The sequence below is a fragment of the Suricata suricatta genome, chromosome 15 (genome assembly GCF_006229205.1).
Source record: "Suricata suricatta isolate VVHF042 chromosome 15, meerkat_22Aug2017_6uvM2_HiC, whole genome shotgun sequence".
Taxonomy (NCBI): domain Eukaryota; kingdom Metazoa; phylum Chordata; class Mammalia; order Carnivora; family Herpestidae; genus Suricata; species Suricata suricatta.
This window is the reverse complement of record NC_043714.1, coordinates 58,332,001-58,348,883: the sequence shown is the minus strand read 5'-3', so window position 1 is coordinate 58,348,883 and position 16,883 is coordinate 58,332,001. Positions and strand designations below refer to the sequence as shown.

The 16,883-nt window shown below is 41.3% G+C and overlaps 1 protein-coding gene and 1 long non-coding RNA gene across 2 annotated transcripts in view; both read left to right on the top strand.

Moving 5' to 3' along the window:
* Positions 1-6,242, top strand: part of LOC115278929 — a 58,763-nt gene extending 52,521 nt beyond the window's left edge. The window contains exon 2 of the long non-coding RNA XR_003903122.1: positions 6,001-6,242. This is a non-coding gene — a long non-coding RNA (uncharacterized LOC115278929). The remainder of the gene's footprint in view (positions 1-6,000) is intronic.
* Positions 1-16,883, top strand: part of SAMD12 (sterile alpha motif domain containing 12) — a 375,957-nt gene that overhangs the window by 288,383 nt on the left and 70,691 nt on the right. The gene's annotated exons all lie outside the window — the stretch shown is intronic.

The window sequence follows — 16,883 nt, the reverse complement described above, 5'->3', positions numbered from 1 at the left end:
CCTTCCTCTCCCCATGGTCCCCTGCCAGGTCTCTCCTGTTAGACCTATGAATGCAAACATATGGTATCTATCCTTTTCTGCCTGACTTATTTCGCTTAGCATGACACCCTCAAGGTCCATCCACTTTGCTACAAATGGCCATATTTCATTCTTTCTCATTGCCATGTAGTACTCCATTGTATATATATGCCACATCTTCTTGATCCACTCATCAGGTGATGGACATTTAAGCTCTTTCCATGATTTGGCTATTGTAGTAAGTGCCACTATGAACATTGGGGTACATGTGCTCCTGTGCGTCAGCACTTCTGTATCCCTTGGGTAAATCCCTAGCAGAGCTATTGCTGGGTCATAGGGGAGTTCTATGGATAGTTTTTTGAGGAGCCTCCACACTGTTTTCCAGAGCAGCTGCACCAGTTTACATTCCCACCAACAGTGTAGGAGGGTGCCCGTCTCTCCACACCCTCGCCAGCATCTATAGTCTTTTGATAGAGTCGCTAAAATAAAAACCACCTTTTAACCAGATCCGTGCAATCCTAACCAGCCCACTGCTCAGAGAGCGGGTGAGAGAAGGTACAAAGCATTACCTCTTGCTGCAGGAGCCTACATGGCTCTTTTCTTTTTCTCCCCTGATTGTTGACAGTAGATACGAGATAATATTTACACTTCACACATCATCCACCAGGGTTTATTGTTATCATCTTTTTCATCCTTCTGCCTTTATTAAGAAGTCAAATTCCTATTTATCTCACCTGTCCTCCCCTCTTGCACATATAGTTTTGTGTGCTGGTCTATTCATAAATTATTAATGTCACAGTGTAAAAAACTATTCTAGTTGTTTTTTTGTTGTTTTTTTTTTCTAACAGAAACAGGACCTCCTGACTTGTAGCTACTGGTAATTTTAGCTGAGCTTCAGGGTGCCTGAAGCCCGCCCCGCTCTCCCAGTGAAGAAAGCGTCTAAAGCTCTCTGTCTGCTAGTGAAACAATTAACTCTGTGTTCCGTTACTGACCACGGCGCTCACCCAAGTCGGTCGTGTTTGTTAAGCCTGTGTCAGTCTGTTCAGCCTGCTCAGCTCAGAGTTGTGCAGCGGGCTCCAGAGATTTGGGGTAGAAATTAAAAGGTCTGCACTCATCGAACAAGAAAATGGCATTCCTGGCTGTCGGTCTAGAAGGAAGCGCTTTTCTCTCCGTTGTTGCACCGCAGGTCCTGCTCTGTCCTCAAGTGTCTGCTCACGCCTCATTGCCGAGGGAACATTTCCCCATCTAACCTGACAGGCAGATGTGTCCAACATGAAAGCAGGCTACCCCCAGACTGGGAGGCAGTGATGCCCAAAATTGGGGGCCAGTTCTGTTCAACTGATGAGGTTGTGCCAACTCTTACCTTGGTGGTGGGTTTATGACAAACTTTGACATGTGCTTTCACTGCCCAAGAAATCACGTGTTAGAGTGTTTGGGTAGAGCTGGCTTAGGTCTGGGGACCTGGAGGGGGGCTCCCTGTGTCCCCTCCACGAGCCCTCCCCTCTCCCTGGGACGCCTCCTGCGTTATCGAGGACTGGACTGTGCCAGTCGAGTGGTTGTGGAGGGAGTTGGGATTGCCCAAAGGAACAGGCTTTGAGCCCCCTGGGTGGAAACTGTCATCAGTCGGTACCTATGATCAGACTACATATTGGGGGTATTTTGCATTTCACATCTTCAGCTGGCTTCTAGCTGCACACATCTGGCTCTGATTTTCACCAAAGTGTTAAAAAAAAAAAAGGCAAACTGGCTGTGGTAATCTAAAAAAGATATAATTTCCTAAGATAAATCTGCTGAAGAGAACATGCATTTCGAAACCAAATGTAAATTGACTTATATGTTTTCTGTTTTCAGTTTTATATATTGGCTTTTCCCATCCACAAATAATAAATGGCTAGAATGTGCTACCACTAAAGTGAGCAAAACAGAAATTTTTCTGGCCCACAAGAAGCTCACCATCAAAGTAACGTTGCATTCAGTGATTGTGAATCATCAGACTTGAGTGTGTCTAAACCCATAGCCATATCACCTCAAACCCCCTATTTGACCTCCTCTAAATACCTTATAGCTCTAAATTTCAGCATCTTGTGTGTTATAACGAGGGGAATGAGTCTGGGTGATCCTGTAGGATCTGGAAAACAGTCAGCGGGCCTCTGCTGTTAGCACCTGTGTATCCGCGAGGCTGCTTAACATTCCTGAGTTATGAACCCTGCATAAGTAAAAAAAAAAATTATTACCCAGTTTGCAAGGGTTTATGTTTTGTGTTTCTTAATGGAATGAAGATTCAAGTCCAGCCTGGCCTAACAATATTGCAGAACAGAAGTAACTATTATTGTATTGTTGCTATTTTTTTTCTGTGAATCTGTAAATACCGCTTTTGATCCAAGGATCCCAGAATGTGTTTTATTAGATTTACCAAAATCCCCTGATTCTGGCACACTGCAGTTTGTGTGAGGCAATAGAATTGGGTTGCTAAAGCATCACTCTGCGGCATTTTTCTTTTATAGATCCACGTGCAGGAGCCCAGATGAAAAGGGACACACGTTCACTCTCACCTGCAAAAAAGCAGGTGCATGCTTAGGATCCATTGTCAGGTGCTTAAGGAGTTATCATCAGAGAGTCAGCTGCGCCTCATTGACCTGGCCGTGTTGACCTGCTCTGCTCCGCACTGACAGATTCTGAAGTCACACTATTGTGGTTTCAAGAAGCAAAACACATGACAGTGTACATCCATCTTTTATGTTCCTCCAGCTTTTTCCTTTCCTGTTAGAAAAGTGACAAACATTTTTTGGGGAACTAAATGGTAACAGATGATAATAAGGTAACTTCAGGAAGTTAGTAAATATTTTCTTTCAGAGCCAAGGACACGTGAAAATCAGGCCTCTGAAACATCAGCCGGACACTGGAAACTCTCATGATTTGGTTTCATTAAAGATACCAAAGAATAATTAGACCGTAAGGGAATTTCTGTTTTCCATTCCCCAGAGACTATGATTAGTAGGTGATTTTCCAGGTCATTCTTTTTTCCATTTCCTGTTTTTCCCCCTTTACAAAACTTGTTTGCTAATGATGGAACAGATCGGATGGGAATATCCAAGCACCCCGAGTGCTGTGGCTGACCCAGGGTATACCGGCTTTTCATTTTCATCCAGCAGACCTGGGCTCTCCTGCAGGTCTGGATGAGGACTCTCTTTTCTCTTCATCTAGACACCCAAAATGATAGAACTTAGCAGTCTTTTCTTTGCATTGTTAATCTTTTAAAAAAATGGGGGAGGGGGAAGGGATGTCTGAGTGGCTCAGTAGGTTAAGCATCCAACTTTGGCTCAGGTCATGATCTCACAGTTTGTGGGTTCAACCTTCACGGGCTCTGTGCTGACAGCTCAGAGCCTGGAGCCTGCTTCAGATTCTGTGTCTCCCTCTCCCTCTGCCCTTCCCCTGCTCAAGCTCTGTCTCTCCCCAAAATAAATAAACATTAAAAAAATTTAGGGGAAATAAAAAATGTATGTTTCGAGATAAAGTGAAGTTACTTAATTTGTTAGTGTCCCTAACACATAGACACAGGGAATCACTGTCACAGATAGGGAAAGACCTTCAAGGTTTTCACTGTACTAGGAACTATACACAATTAAATTGAAATATAAATATAAGCCAGCATTTCAGCTAAGCTGCTTATTAAAATAATTAGGCCAGTGAAGCAGGGAGCGTATAAGCCAAGGAAATTGTGAGGTTTGCTTAAAATGATCTCACTGTATGTATATACAGAATTCAGTGAGAAAGTTGTAAAGCCACTGGTTTAATAAATAAAAAACTATTCTACACTAAAAGTCAAAAGACAACCAGAAAGGGACCAGATAATTTCTTTTATATTTATAGATTCATAGTAATAGAAATCCTGAACTGGAAGGGATTTTGTGAAGCCATTTCTAAACTGGCCACTGCCAAGTTCCCATTTAAAACATATCAGCGCCTGTAAGTTTTACTTTTTGAAGGATTCCCTTTACAATTTGCACTTATTAAGTGCCAATTAACTTGATTTCCCACTAAGTAAAAACATGATCCTCCAATTAGAGTATCCGATTAGCATGAAATAACTAGTGTTACCTCTTTCAGTTAATATAATAAATGCGACATTTTGATTATCCTGTGTAATCTTATTATAGGTAAATGTATGATTTCTGTGAGTCTTTTTCTGAGAAGCTAAATAGGGCCAGGAGGCAGACTGCCACCTTTGAGGGGTACGAATTGGAAGCGGCTGTCTAGTCCAGCCCCTTTACTCCATGGTAGGTTTAATGGCTCAGCCTCCGACCATACAGTTCCGTACAAGGTCAAGGCTAAAATCCAGGTCTCCCCATGTTTTGTCTAGCCCTCTCTTTGCTAAACCACACAGTCATTTTATGAACTTGTGAGGCTGAGAAGATTTGAGTGCTGCTAATTCCGAGATTTTAGAAGTGCAACTGCATTTGAAAGACCGTACAAATAGTACTGTGGGAACCCGTTCTTTTCTCTGGATTTCTCATTCGATTTTCTTAGTATCAAATGGGTCATTTAAAAAAAAATTTTTGGTCTCATGTGCAATGCCGTTATATAAGGACCATAATTTCTACTCTTCTTCCCCCACTGTAAGAGTTAGCAAATCATTGAATCTTCCTTATGTGAGTCCTTTGGTATGAAAAGTGCCACCCTCAACCCCTTGTGTTTGATCAGATAATCAGGTAAGACCTAGAAGAGCTCGGAAGACCCTTCTCTTAAATGAATAACTGTATTAAGGTTGCTTCTTTCTGATTATAACTACATTTGGAATCCAACTCTATATTCTGTGTATGACAAAGCAAGCTGGCCAGTAACTCAGATGTGCTGGCGGGGACTTAATAAAGGTTCTGTGAAAATTATTTGAGCAATACTAAAGTACAATTAGAACGGCATCCTTTCAGGGGGCACCTGGGTGGCTCAATCGGTTAAGCATCTAACTCTTGATTTCTCCTCAGGTCAGGTTATGATCTCGGGTCATGAGATCAAGCCCTGTGTCAGGAGCCTGCTTGGGATTCTCTCACTCTGTGCCTCCCCATGCACATGGGCTCTCTCTCTTGTTCTTGTTCTCTCTCAAAATAAATAAATAAACTTAAGAAAAAATAGAACTGTGCCCTTTCAGAACTTTAGGGAGAGTAGAGTTGACATTGGAAAAGTCATAACACATAAAAAATAGAGTGTGGCCAGGAATTAGAGTTGGTGACAGCAACTTAGGGAAGTATCCACAACCCTGAGTCTGGTTAGCACTGTTGTAGGCTAGGACACCATAATGAATGGCTCTTCCATCACACCTGGCAGCATCCTATTTTTAGACCACCTGAGCATGCCATGAATGTGTGGAAGGCTGCCATTGCTTATTAAAGCCCTTTGGAAGATGTGGGCTCACTGAATGCCACACAGGCCCCCTCACATCAGTCAAGTTACATTTAGAAAACAGAACATTTAACTGCCTGCCATTTTGAGCCACGGCCGCTGAGGAACCTCTATCCTGAGGCAGCTTCAGGGGGACAATTGCGAGATCTAGCAGGTTTCTCTCTCAACCTATCAATTAGGAAAAGAGCAGAGTCAGATGTGATATATTAGATGGCTCTAAGATGGATCGCTCTGAAAAATCTCATATTGGCAAGAGTAATTCAAGTTGCCAGGAATCCAGAGTTTGCCATGTGACATCCCCAGAAGTCTGATGAGGTTTGACTGGTTTACTCTGCTAAATGAAACTGCTGAGATGGCTGTCACGAGGTGATTAATAAAGTGCATAAATCTTAACTATGGGAAAAAAAGAAGATGAATCGATGCATGCATATATTGGAAATGTAATGAAGCCAAATTGAAGCTACCAGGATTTGCTAATATATTACAGAAAAACAATATCATGGTTAGTGTGCCTCCTTGGTTGGTCTCCTTTTGAAAATGACCAGGAATACATGTTTGGTTTTTATCTTTTATTGTTTAACGTAGGGGACCTGAAGCGGCAACAGAGCGGAGAGCAATAATGACATAGTGAAAATGTGCTGCTGGTATTTACCATTCATTATTTATTTCCACCATGTTAATGGAGAAGAAAAAAGAAAACAAAGAAAAAGATTGGTTCAGGTTCCCTCCAAGCCACTTTTGAATGCTGCTAGTAATCATATACAAAGTTTTGGTAGTTTTCAGAGTAATTAGAACCCCAGAGCAAATAAACACTAAATGAGCTCTCATCTTTGAAGTTATTTTTTTCCTCTAACTAAATAGCTCTGTTCTGCTATAATTATATACTAGTCATTATAAAATTAAAAATCATTTTAAGTGATTGGATTTTTTTAAGAAGCATTTGTTTCTTGCTAATTATTATGAACTAATTGTAGTTTATGATGGTCTATGAGAAATCTGAAATCACTGCCTCAGAGCCCCAGTCCCCAGTGGTTGCAAGCTGCATTCCAGAAGAAAAACAAATGATGGGAAAGTCCATGGCCATCAAAATCTGAATTTTCATAACTTTGAAAATATGACTTTCTGAAGGTCATTATAGACAGCTAGCTGCAGGATGATGGCCTAAAAACCTTCATTGTCATATGGACCTGAATTTCATTTCAGCACTACTAGAAGCTAACTATGATGTCTGGCATGGTAGTTAATGTCTCTAATCCTCAACTTCTGCATTTATAAATGGGGATAATAATATCTACCTACAGCCTTGTTTTCGGGATTAAAGGTAATATCTATAAAACATTTAGCACAGAAACCGGCATCATAGTAACTAAGTTATCATTGCTTATCATCATTTCCATTGTTATTTTGTGATAGGAAAATTTACTACTGGCCAGAGGCCAGAGCTCGGTCTTTGGGACAGGTAGTGCATGACATCCTGTGATAGTGTTTTCAGTGACAAGCTTGGAGCTCTCAGGAATAAGGGATTTAAATGTTCAGCAGCCCAGAAAAGCAGAAGTTTTCCATGGTATTTTCCTATCCTTATGAATCAAGGCTAGGGTAAGCATGGGTAGAAAGTGTGACTATACAGACTGTATATCTATGAGGGGCTTTCCCATGAACCAGCAAGTTCTTGAAACCCCACCCATTCATAATTTCATGAAGATCCATACTTTGCCAATACCTCCTTGGGGCAACAAGGAAAACGAAAGATGTAAACAGTAGTGACAGTAAATTAAAACATCAAACAACCACAAAAATCCCTACTGATGTAACCCTTTTCCTCTAGTTCTCCCTCTCTCTCTCTCTCTCTCTCTCTCTCTCTCTCTCTCTCTCTCTCTCTCTCTCTCTCTCTCTCTCTCTCTCTCTCTCTCTCTCTCACTCTCTCTCTCTCTCCCCCCCCATTACCATTTATTACACATTAATATCAGAGTTATAAAGGTAAATAAAAACTGGGCACCAACTGATTCTGTCAGAAGGGTAGGTGATGATGAATGTCAAAGTCAGGGTTTCCCTCTGCCTCTCTGCATTATCCCAACTCTTTTCATAGATAAACTATTTCTTTTTAGTGTCTTAAGTTCTTTTCTCTGCCTGTTCATTTTTTATTTTGTTGTTAGTTTAGAGAACATTCTTCCTTTGTTTCTTGGCTCCAGATACAGAGTTTGCTAATTGTTTCTTATATTCTAGGCACAAGGTGCTTCACATATGTCATCTTAAATAGTCTTTAAATCAGCTCAGTATTAAAGGTGAGGGGAAAAAATGTGTAGGGCCAGAGAGATAGTAAATGGTAGAACAGGGTTTAAGAGGGTTCTTTCAGATTCATGAAACCAGGCTGCCTTCCCGACTGTATTCAATATGGTAGGCACAGATTGGTGATTTCAGGTAGAATACCCGCCAGAGAAACCAACTTTTGATTCTGAATATAGACTCTGTGATGGAAAGTGAGACTGTGGATTCTTAATCTGACTTATCCAAACCTCTCTTACCATTCTCAAATGGAATCTACCTTGTTCTTCTAGCATATGGGTTGATTAAGAGTCACAAATCCATTTCACACCCATGCTTTCTTCTTTCATCCATCCCCTCCAAGTTCACAGCCTACTGGTCCACCACCCTGGATTCCTAGTTTAATGGAGCAGGAGAACTCTGCCAGCTTATGAAACATTGCCTCAGGGGTAAGAGAAGAAAATGTTCTCATCTTTGTAGAGTAAGGGAGTGGTAATGTTGGCCTTTATTACTTTTCTTAAAGATACTGGAAGGAAAAGGCTGGATAGATTTCACAAGAGGGAAGGAAAATAGATTGATGAGAAACAGGAAACAAACCACGTTCAGACATGAATAGTCCCCAACAAAGACAAGAAAATTGCCATCCCTAACTTCCTCTTGGACAGAAAAGCCCAACAGTTCTTTCTAACATATGCTTGCCCCCATCCACCAAACTCAAGCCTCACTGTTATACAACCAGCCATGCCCTGTTTTTCTCCAAGTATCAAACAAGGGCGCTCCCAAAAGGTCAGACTTTTACAATAGCAATTGCTAGCAATTACCATATACCCACCCTGTGCCAGGTACTGGACTAGGTCCCATTTAACCTCTACAATAATCCTATGAAATTGGTAAATTATTATTCCCAAGAAAAACAAGCCTGAACAAATATAAGCAAATTGTCTATTGCCACACAATTAGGAGGAACCGGTCTGGTATTGAAATGGTCCCAATGTTGTCTCCAAATCCTATATCCATTTCCACTCTGCCACATTATAGAACTGTCTATGCAGGACAGTTCTTCAAACATGCCATTCTAGGGGCACCTAGATGGCTCAGTCGCATAAGCCTCTAACTCTTGATTTCAGCTCAGGTCATGATCTCTCATTTCATGAGTTCAAGCCTTGCATCAGGGTCCTGGCACTAATGGTGCAGAGCCTGCTTGGGGTTCTCTATGTCTCTCTCTCTTCCTCGCTCTCTGCCCCTCTCCTGCTTGTCCTCTCTTTCTCTAAGTAAATAAACAAACTTGAAAAAAAAAGACATGCCATTCTAAATTAGCAGGTCTTTTGGAAGGATGGTAGTAGAACAGGGAAAAGGGTCTGGGCACCTGGGTGGCTCAGTTGGTTAAGCTTCTGACTTTGACTCAGGTCATAATCTCATGGTTCGGAATTTGAGCCCTGCACTGGTCTCTATTCTGACAGCCTGGAGCCTGCGTCAGATTCTGTGTCTTCCTCTTTCTCTCTGCCCCTCCCCTGCTTGTGCTGTCTCTCAAAATATGAATAAACATTAAAAAATATTTTTAAATAAGAAAGGTGAAAAGGGTTTTAGGGAAGTTTGTGGATGCCACAGCAACCTGAGAAAATAGCATTGGTTTCTTGTGCTTTAATGACCACATTCATAATTCATTAAATATAACACATTCAAGCTGCTATTTGGATAGTTTAGCTTTTTCTGCTTACCTACTTCTTTTTTTTAAAACATTCCTGTGTTCTCCCAAAGTTATATGATCACTGTAATATGGGCACTGTCAAATTTCCCATGGAAAGATTCAAGACTCATGAGTGCCCACTGCACAATTTGGGCAAAATGGATTACCAAACACTCAGAATTGTGAACTGCCATCCAGAAGCCCACCCATGCAATTCATATTCCAGGCTCTTTCCTCTGACCATTTCTTAACAAACATGACTAAAAGCAGAGAAATCAAATAGGAAATCAGGAAGAGCTTGCCTAAATATAATAGGATAGGGCAGCACAAAACCCACACTTCTGAACCCACACACAAATTAGAAAGAACTTTAGCAAGATCACTTATCTGCATGGGATCATGGAGTTACAGCATCCGATGACTTTCTGTTCACTACTTCTCTAAGATTCTCCTATAGGCTATTTTCTAGAAAACAGTGATGTGAAGTATACGTCACCTCTGGTAATTGCAAGAGAATTTAATGAATTTTACACCATCATTTCCCTTTGGTCTTGATGTTTCCTTTTTGTATAGATAGTCAAAAATGTCCTGTGGATGAAATTTGGAGGAAAGAGAGATCCATCAGGGAATCACAGTCATTCACATGCCAATCTAATTATACATATGTTCAAAACAGGATATGTGGATTCTTGTCCAATTCAGTGGGAAAATTTACAGAATCTTACCACTTGAAGGGAAGTTATGAGGTCCTCCTAGCCAGTCCTGCGTCAAGCAAGGTCCATGCCCTTACTGCAGAAGACTGGGCGGTTGGCTTATATCATCTGTCTTTAAGAAGGGCAACAAAGTTGGAGCTTTCTTCATTTTATCATAAAGGGGGCAAAAAATGACTATCAGGTTTGTCTATAATGAATCTAAAGGAATCTATTTGGAAAAGCTTCATTTAAAAAGTTTGCTAAGGGGCGCATGGGTGGCTCAGTCGGTTGAGCGTCCGGCTTCAGCTCAGGTCATGATCTCACGGTTCAAGGGTTCCAGCCCCGCATCAGGCTCTGTGCTGGTGGCTAGCTCGGAGCCTGGAGCCTGTCTTCAGATTCTGTGTCTCCCTCTCTCTCTGGCCCTCCCCTGCTCACACTGTTTCTCTCTATCTCTCAAAAATAAGTAAAAAGCATTAAAAATAAAAATAAAAATTTTTAAAAAAGAACTAGTAAGCATTAAAAAAAATTTTTTAAATAAATAAAAAAATAAAAAGTTTGGTAAAAAAGTACCCATTGGGGGAGCTGGTGGCTCAGTCAGTTAAGCGTCTGACTCTTGATTTCAGCTCAAGTCATGACATCAGAATTTGTGAGATCAAACCCCAAGATTCTCTCTGTCCCTCCCTCTTTGCCCCTCCCCTGCACGTTCACTCACAGTGTTCTCTCACAAAGTAAATAAACTTAAAAAAAGAAAGAAAGAAGAAAGAAAGAAAGAAAGAAAGAAAGAAAGAAAGAGAAAATTACCCATTTTATTGACATGAAAGCTATGACTCAGAGTCATCTCTGTGTTTTGAGAATGCACTAATACACCTCTCAGAATGTGATACATAATATTTTAGGGTACGACTGGGCATCTATAGATCAGAAGCCACTATGTCTCCGTACTTAGAATTTATGCATCAAAACATAACTACAATGGGGAATGTTTTTGAAAAAAATGCCCCACTCTGAAATCCCAAGACAACCCTATTCCATATTCATATTCCATTTTCATCTCCTCTATCCATACATTTGGGGTATGTTAATTCTCTTCCCCTTCATCTCTTTAAGTTCTGGCCATCCTCACAAGACCCAATAGAAACCCTCTCTAAAAAACGCACATCACCTAAACCTAAGATGTACTGCCCTTCCCTAGGATTCAGCACTTGGTCTTTCTTACTCTTGTCTTTAGCCTTGCCTTACAAACTAGTTCAGATGTGGCCAGTGAGCTTTTCAACCTCATTCTTGTACCAGTTCAGATTGGATATGGCTGATTAGATGAAGATTGCAAGACCATTTACCAGGTATCTGTGAAGGATGCTGTGGTGGATTCACAGCATCTTTCATGGGTGTGCAAATGAGGACTAGAACATCCGGACTGCGTATCTACCCTTCTAGAGCTAGCCCATCAGTCCCTGAAGAATAAGAATCTCTCTCACTGGCTTTCATATTCCTTGCATCCCTGGTGTGGTTCTGACCTCATAGTAGGGGCTCAAACCATATTGGTAGATCGATGTCCCAAAAGGTGCCATTGACACATCAGGGAATAAATTCTAAATGAGTCAGAAAAGCAATATCTTATTTTTTACCAGGAGACAACACTTCCCCTAAAAGCAAAGTGCCAGAGAAGGAGCACCAACTATTTTTCTCCAGGAGTCTAGCCAAATATAAAGTGAAATTCCACATGCAGCCACACTTGGAGCTAGATTTATTTGTAATATGTCTAGGCTCATTGGAATTTTTATTGTTTGTATATTTAATACATGGTAGCAGTTGTGTCCAGCTCATCCTACCTGATGAATAATTTGGGTTTAAATCATCTGCTTAAAGAGAAAAGAGAAAAAAATACAAAATAGACCTGACTGATGAAAAGGTAAAATGGAAATATGGCAGGGAACCACAGCTCATGAAAACAGCCTGCCTGATAAAAATAGTCCTATTTGCTTTGAAAACCTGCACCTCTTCCTGGGTTTCTAGAGGGAACAACTGGGTGGTGTCATCTGAAGCCTCTGAATCCTGATCTCTTTCCAGTTTCAGCAAATTCCAGTAACATTTGAGGTTCCTTCTCATTTCATCAAAAACAAAAACTCCTGTATCGTTATAGCACTTACTGCCTGGGTTAATTGGAATTTCAACTTCAACGATTTCTGTAAGCTTAGAGCAAAATGTATGTTTGAAAGGCAAGAGAAACAAATTGCAGAAGACTGACAGGTTAGGTTTACAGAGAAGTTTCATATTCTTTGGATCATAGAAGGAATGGCCAGCTGCCCGGAGCCCAGCTTTCAACCTGCTCTGCAGACAGTCTGCACCAGCCTGCACAGGAGGAGCTTTGACCTGGCCTGGACCTCACATCCATAGAAAAATGGGAAGAAAAATGGACTTGGAATGAGAAGACCTAAGTTCAAGTTTCTTCCACATATTTGACCTTGAACGTGTGACATGCCCACTCCAAATTCCTGATTTCCTCTCTGAAAAAAGAGCAAATAATCATTCTTCCTTACAGTATGGCCAGACAAGAAAATGGAAAGAAAATGGAAGCCAGAGGACTTGAGCTGTAACCAAGGCAAATTAAGCTATTACCACCCTGTGTCACTCAACCCCAATTGCTTACCCCTTTCCCAAATCACTTGCTTTAAAATGGAGATTATTAAAGTTTTCAGTGGTACCTCATTTCTACCAAAAGCACCTAAAAGATACAACTCCTGTACAAAACAGTGGCTCTCCATAAGTACATGGTGGGGGACGAGCTATAGTTTGACATAACTCCCTGGGGACAAACCTAGCCTTGAATGTAGAAAAATGGATGGTGAGCAAACTTTAGGGAGGAAAGAGGAGGTATGGCATTAGAAATTGGGGAATAGCTTCTAACCATCCCTGGAATCCTACTCACTAAGAGGTCTGCTGAATCATACTAAGGGAGCCTAGGACCGGCTACTCAGCACTCCACCAGCTTACCTTAGGGCCTGCGTCAGAACCCCTCCCCCGTTCAAGGCAGGTTTCTAAGGTACTTCTAGATATTTCATGTCATTTACAGGACGACAGCATATAGATGACATATCCTTTTTTTCTCTGGTCAAGAGATTGTTACTTTATGCCAAATGTCAGCAATCTATTTAAAAAAAAAAACATTTTCTTTCTTTTTGAGAATGAGAGCACAGGCAGGGCAGGGGCAGAGAGAGCGGGGACAGAAGATCTGAAGCAGGTTCCGTGCTGAGAGCAGTGAACCCAATGTCAGCAGTTTATTCCTAAAAATGCCTAGTATCTACTGGAAAACATCCGTTCATTCACCTAACATGTATTACATACCTTTCTGCACTAGGAATTGGCGGTGAAAGGGCGAGCAAGAGAGAAAGAGTCCCTGCATCCCAGCACTCGCATTCCTAGATCCACAGCCAATGCACACGGGAAAGCCCTGAAGGAGAGGGGCCTCCTGTCTAGACATGTGCAACAAGGTATTTTAAAAGAGCACTGGATTCTGAGTCTTCAGTCTGTCACTCCTTTCGCTCTTACTTACATTGCAACCTTTCTTTCTCATCCTCCACCTCCTAATCTGTGAAATTAGAGGCCACACTGAGTTCTCTCAGGACCCTTTCAGTTCTAGAGTAAGCTAATTGGCTGACCTTAGGAAAATCCGTGCATCAGTTTTCATATTTATTAAATTGTGATATTCTCCTGACTGATACCACTAGCTGTTTCTGAAATTGAATTTAGATAAGATGTGAATGAGTTTTAACTGTGTCCCTGTAAACGTAAGGTGCCGTGAAGGCTGTTATTAGGATGAGGTCACCGACATAAGAAGGGGGAGGGCAGCCTTGCGATTTCTCCGTGGGGACCCAGAGTGTACCCGTCCGCCATTTAAACTAAAAACACGGACATACTTGCTCCTGAGCCGGTGGTTGACATAGCCTGCAATTATACTTTCTAGAGAACGTAGAGTGCTTGAGGCACAGTACATACACAGTCATACAGTTCACATAAGTCTTAGTTGCCTAATGAGAAAATAACCTCCTGCCACCATTTATGTATGTTCTCAGACCGGCTTCTTCTCATTTCTGAAGAACTCTTGAACCTTCTCTTCTCTTGTGCTGCTGCTTAGAGCTTGCTCTGGGAAGCTGGCTGACAACTTTTTTTTTTTTTTTAATGCTCCTAAGCCTGGTAGTCCAGAGTCAACCCCCGCCAACCCCGCCCAAGGTCATTAAGGACTATCAGCAGCATTCAGGCCACCTTTGCTATGTAATACTAAATCACCCCAGAGGTATCAGTATTATTTTGTCCTTGATTCTATCACAAACTCGAATTTGCCCTGCCCTGGTAGCATAGAGTGGGCAACGCGGCTGACTGGAGATAAGCTGTATGTGGTCTGAGTGACCATGCTCTGCGCTGAGTTGCTTGGCTACAAAATGGCACTAGGGGAATGCTTAGCAATTGTTCTAACACCATAACAACTGGACTCAAAAGTCTGTTTTGACTAAGAATGAAGACATTGTGCTATCATTTACACAGGGATTTGCTTTTGAAATTCCTTGTTCGGCTAAAGAAAATGTTATGACTATTGATTTTGTGGTTTATCTGAGCACTTGCAATGGAACACAGCATACAAGCATTTATTTTGCTCCTCCCTCCCCATCACCAACACGAAAATGGCCCAATCCCATGTGCCAGTGGAGAAAAAGTGCAAGGGTCCATTCTGAATCTCAGTAATATCCTTTAGAAGGGAATTATTTGCAGAAAGTTGCCAAGTTAAGTCCTATGTCCATCCATGGGTTGGAATGCATTGCTGTCTGTGTTCAAGGTGCCTGCTGACCCAACTGTTTCTTTGGTGACGTAAATCCCATGGGGTCAAGCAGTGCCTCTTCCTCGTAGCCACTCCACAAAGTAATACAGACCTCTCAGACGCACATGAATAGGATTGTGCTGCATGGAAATCAGGAAAATGCATCAAATATGCATGTCTTGATTACAATGTTAAAATAGACTTTACTTACTCCCTCTTATCTATATAAAACACTGACAGTGCACCCCACAATGTCAAAATGAGGAAAATGAGAAGTAACTATTTCAGTTCTGTATCTGACAGTTATAGTCTTCACTGTAGCTCAAAGCATAATTCAATTGTGGACCAGAAATGGGTGATTAAAGTCAAGTTTAGGGGCACCTGGGTGGCTCTGTTGGTTAAGCGTCCGACTTCAGCTCAGGTCATGATCTCATGGTCCATGGGTTCCATCCCTGCGTGCAGCTCTGTGCTAACAGCTCAGAGCCTGGAGCCTGCTTTGGATTCTGTGTCTCCATCTCTCTCTGCCCCTCCCCCACCTGTGCTTTGGGTTCTCCCTCTCTCAAAAATAAACATTAAAAATTTTATTTTATCAAGTTTAAAAAGGTACACTTTTAATTTCTCTTTAAGGTTTTCCCACGTTACTCTAGCCCATGGAAGTGTCTTCTGTCTTTATCTTCTTTTTCTGAGCTTACTGTCTCTTGCCCCTCAGTTGGAAAGTCTATACTGCTTTAAAATACCTAGATTTAAAGATTAAATTTGCAGGGCACCTGTGAGGTTCAGTCTGTTAACCATTGGACTGTTGATTTTGGCTCAGGTCATGATCTCACGGTTGTGAGATTGAGCCCCAATATTGGGCTCCACACTGAGCATGGAGCCTGCTTAAGATTCTCTTTCTACTTCTCCCTCTTCTCCTCCCTTCCCACTCTCTCAAAAAAAATAAATAAAAATAATAAAAATAAAATATAAAAATTACATTTGCTTAAATGTTAAAAGATACAGTGTTTGCATCACTTCTCACATAACCATTTTCAATTAATGGTCATCATAATCATTAATGAGAAGAGGGTAGTGTATGATTATTGCCTAATATTAAAATATACAAGGCACACCCCAGTTTGATCTAGATTTCCTTCCAGTTTAAATCATGGGAAAGTGTTAGGATGTTTTTCTTCTCATGTGCACTCAAGACTATTAGTCTCATCAGTAGAAGGTCTTAAAAATAATAAAACTAACACCAGCTGATTGTAATTTATCTTTCAGAAAAACAGTTGTTAGAATTTCCATTCCAGGGAGAGAAAAAATTGTCAGGGGTGAGCACTTCTGCACATTTTGATCACTTGGAATTCATCTTCATTTTTTCATCAGAGACTGAAGCAGCCCCAGACCCAGATGTGCAATTGATTTTTGTTCAATTTCAACTCTGGGGAAAATTACACAGAAACTGCGTAATGTTTTCCCTGAATGCCCAGATTATGTAAACACACCCATTTTGTTTTAACAACAGAACTAGAAACATCCACTGGGAGGGTGTGCTAATAATTTTTTCCTTCTAAATTGTATTTTGGGGCAAACCGTGCCCAAAGAAGGACTTAGAGCCTTTTATAAGCCAGGGGATGACAACACCTTAGGAGTCACTTCGCAAATACATATGGCTACATGTCATGGAAACCACGCACCTTCACTTCTCTTCACTTTACACTGCCGTGTTGGTGTCTTTGATCATGTATGAAGCCTTGAAATAGAAAACTTGCCTTCCTTGGCTTGCATTTGTGATCACTGACCCATAAATTATAGTGATCCAAACTCTAACCCCTTCCCATATGGCTCGAGAGTGAGTTGTCAGTGTATGTTGCTACCAACCTGGTTTTGAGCAGAAATGTTATGTTCCACTGGCAAGGAAGCGAATGACCAGTGAATGGTCCAGTGACATAACCAGTGAAAATGGGCCCATGTGCCATCTCTATGGTTTGTTTGCTAGGCTGCCAAAATGCTGGAGCTCTCTTGGATCCACTTTAGA